Source organism: Pyxicephalus adspersus, chromosome 7 (assembly GCF_032062135.1).
Source record: "Pyxicephalus adspersus chromosome 7, UCB_Pads_2.0, whole genome shotgun sequence".
Classification (NCBI taxonomy): domain Eukaryota; kingdom Metazoa; phylum Chordata; class Amphibia; order Anura; family Pyxicephalidae; genus Pyxicephalus; species Pyxicephalus adspersus.
The window spans coordinates 5,143,791-5,148,174 of record NC_092864.1 but is presented as its reverse complement, the minus strand read 5'-3'; positions in this window follow the sequence as shown (position 1 = coordinate 5,148,174).

The following is a 4,384-nucleotide window of genomic DNA, read 5'->3' as shown; positions in this document are numbered from 1 at the left end:
CTTACTTTTTCACATGTCTGCACCTGGAAATGGTACATGACTTTTTGCATGTATGTACTTATGGAAGCCTTGCTCTGATGACAGGTCCTCTTTATATGTGTTTATTCGAGTTACAATATATTTTTATATCAGTGCCTGAAGCTCTTGTGTCTGCAGTTTCCTGTGTATAGGTGTGGGTGGGATACAGGGACAGCGTGCAGTGACTTCCTATCCTAAAGACACAACAGGAAGTAGATGAGAGCATATCCGAAAACTGGTGTCCCCATGGGAAAGAATTCCCCTCCCTTCCTGCTGCAGTGACAACTGTAACATTTTGGATTTCTCATCACTACCTTTCCCGGTAGAGAGAATGATTCTCCCCAGCAGGGGGCACTAGCAGCAATAAACACCTGGCAGGGTTTCTAACACTTTGATAGGCCTTGCAAGGCTTTCAGAATGTTCTGAATATAGACAGAGAACCTAGAGCCAAGAAATTATAATTCTGCTGTAATTGAATTAGGTGGAGGAGGAATGATCTGAATGTCTCTGCATAACTGGAATATAAATGTGCTGAAGATAAATGGAGGAATGTGTCCGCACAGCGCTCATGATGTCATACATTTTTAATCCCTTGAACCAAATATAGAAAAAGAAGATGAAAAATGTATATAGGAGGCCAGAGATCTCTGCAGAGGAGCTGAAATATGTATAAACTCTGCAATAGTGGGTGCACACTGCCCCCTGCTGGGGATATGGGGAACAGTCATTATCACACTGCTTCATATAGGGGGTAAATAAAGCAGTAGCTGTCACACTGTTCTTTACTAGGGGTAAAATAAGGCAGTCGTAGTCACACTGCCCCCTTCTGGGGATATGGGGAACAGGTGCTGTCACACTGTATTCTGCTGGAGGTATTTAGGGCAATTACTGTCACATTGCCCCCTTCTTGGGATATAGGGAACAGTCATTATCACACTGCTCCATATGGGGGGTAAATAAGGCAGTAGCTGTCACACTGTTCTATACTAGGGGTATATATGGCAGTCACTGTCACTCTGCCCCCTTCTGAGGATATAGAGAACAGTCACTGTCACACTGCCCTATACAGGGGATAAATAGGGCACTCGCTGTCACACTGCCCTCTTCTGGGAATATAGGGACCAGTCACTGTCACACTGCCCCCTTCTGGGGATATAGGGAACAGTCACTGTCACACTGCCCCCTTCTGGGGATATAGGGAACAGTCACTGTCACACTGCCCCCTTCTGGGGATATAGGGAAGTCACTGTCACACTGCCCCCTTCTGGGGATATAGGGAACAGTCACTGTCACACTGCCCCCTTCTGGGGATATAGGGAACAGTCGCTGCCACACTGCATTCTACTGGGGGGTATATAGGGCAATTACTGTTACACTGCACCCTGCTAGCAATATAGGGAACAAACACTGTCACACTGCCCTTTACAGGGGTTACAGAATATATGGCAGACACTGTCACACCGCCCCCTGCTGGGGATAAAGGGAACAGTCACTGTCACTCTGGCTCTTACTTTTAATATTATTATTAATAAAAAGGATTTATATAGCGCCAACATATTACACAGCACTGTACATTAAATAGGGGTTGCAAATGACAGACAAATATAGACAGTGATACAGGAAGAGAGGACCCTGCCCCGAAGAGCTTACAATCTAGTAGGTGGGGGAAGTTACACACAATAGGATGGGAGATATGGAATGGTGGGAAGTAGTGACGGTTTCATAAAGATAGGTAGGCAGGTCTGAAAAATTGGGTTTTAAGGGCTGTTTTAAATGAGCAGAAAGTAGGAGCAAGCCAAATAGGATGGGGAAGACCATTCCAGAGAGTCGGGGCAGCTTTTGAAAGTCTTCCTTGAAAAATATGGGACAATCAAGGTCACACTGCACTCACTGGGGTATATGGCACAGTCCATCAAGTCATCATACCTATAGGGGTAATATGGCCATGATAGCCCCCTACTCATCGGTGTGGCCTGCCATGTAGTGGGGGGTCAGGCAGACCACTCATTTGCAATGCAGACAAATATCAAAATACTTTAATGGGTGAATGTCGGTCCGGAAGATTGGGCATTTCTATGCAGGATGTAATTACATGTAGACCCCCTAGGATACACCCACAAGGAACCCTCAGCCTCCATGATTGATAAATCCAATAAATGAAAGGGGTGTGACCAGGGACAGTAAGGTTGGGGGGAGGGCCTAGATGATGCTGGAAGACCTCCAGCCGGGAAATAAAATGAGGCTGGAGGGCTAATTTGATAAAGGGGGGCAGGAGGACAGATTTACTGAAAGAGAGGCTGGAGGGCAGATTTGATGAAGGGGGGCAGATTTGATGAACGGGGACTGGAGGGCAGATTTGATAAAGGGGAGGCTGAAGGGCAGATTTGATGATGAAGGGCCTCGAGGAGAGATGTAATGAAAGGGAGGTTTGGGGGCAGATTTGATCAAGGGGAGGCTGGAGGGCAGATTTGATGAAGGGGAGGTAGGAGGGCAGATTTGATTAAGGGGGGCTGGAGGGCAGATTTGATGAAGGACGGGCTGGAGGGGAGATTTGATGAAAGGGGGGCATGAGGGCAGATTTGATGAAAGGGAGGCTGGAGGGCAGATTTGATGAGGGGGGCTGGAGGGCAGATTTGATGAACGGGGGCTGGAGGGCAGACTTAATGAAAGGGAGGCTGGAGGGCAGATTTAATGAAAGAGAGGCTGGAGGGCTAATTTGATGAAGGGGGGCAGGAGGGCAGATTTAATGAAAGGGAGGCTGGAGGGCAGATTTGATGAAGGGGGGGGGGGCGAGGGCAGATGTAATGAAAGGGAGCCAAGTCCAATAAGCATTGGTGACACACGTAGTGATATCTGGTCATGTAATATTTGTTTGTATGATGTGAAGCGATGGTTAGATGATAAGCGCTCCCTGTCCCAGTTTTGCGGCTTTGTCAGCTGACTCCACAGATAAAGATATTTGTTTAGAGAAGAATGTTCCGGATCTGTGACATTTATTGTTGGGTGAATTGCAGTCAGGTACTCGCCGTACCCCTAGGTGGGTGATATTGGTGTGTGCGGCCCGCCAGGGAGGGCACGGGGAGTCACAGAGCAAACAGACGCTGATTGGCCGCTTCTTCACACCGTTCTGCCTCCGCCCTGTGCCACCCAGCTGTCCCCCCCCCCCCCCCCCCCCCCCCCCCCCCCCCCCCCCCCCCCCCCCCCCCCCCCCCCCCCCCCCCCCCCCCCCCCCCCCCCCCCCGCACTGACACCCTCTTATCTCACCCTGAGGGATCTCTTTATGGCTCTCTTCCTGCTCAGTAGAGACATTGAGACGCCACGTGTTTTATGATGTGTGGAGGCTGCTTATCACTCATCATAATATTCATAACATTCATTTAACACTTTCCAAGTTGGAAGTCACAACAGATTGAAATAAATTGCGGAAATCGCATTGGGAGAGCCGTGTTGTGTTTTTGAATTGTAATCGCAGTTAAGAGGGCAAAAAGTTATTAAATGAGCTGAACAGGAGCTGGTAAGAAGTCACATGACCGGCTCTCCTCCAATCACAGAGCTCCGTGGGCACAGCTGGCATCACATCAGGATGTGCTGTTTATTTATGTACCGTGTTGTGCCCAGTGGCCTAAAATAGAGTGCGTGGCCTGTAGTCATCCTTTATACCCGGGTTGTACTGGGGTTATATTAAGGGTTTCATGTTGTCAATGAGTTGCCTGCGAATCGATTGCTGGAACATCCTTTAAGGTTTCCATAAAAACCAGCAAACTGGCCTATAGGGGCCCTGGGTAATGGAACCATAGCAACAACCAGAGGAGGTGAGAAGATTGTCAACCAATGGAAGGACAGTTTACTACATGGTCCAGGCAAAATAAGAGCAAGCTTGATTGGTTGCTATAGGGAACTCAGACAAAGCAAAACATTGTACAAGGCCTACTACACAGGGCTACAATATACAATATACAATATACATACAATATATATCCATTATACGATATTTTTCATTCACTGGTCACTTTATTAGGTACACCTTCCTAGTACCAGGTTGGACCTCCAAGCCAAAGAAAATACCCCCGCACCCTTATACCAGCCTGAACCATGGATACCAGGCAGGATGGACCCAGGCTTTCATGTTGATGATGCCAAATTCTGACCCCACCATCTGAATGTCACAGCATGAGACTCATGAGACCGGGCGGACCCTCACTGGGTATTGTTCTTTATTCTGTATACCCCAGAGATTGTTATGGGTGAAATGACAGCGGAAATACTCAGACCAGAACACCTGGTACCAAAAACCAAAAGGTTGTCCTGACAATGTCAAAATGTATTGCTGCCATGTGATTGGCTGAATAGATATTTGGGTGAACAA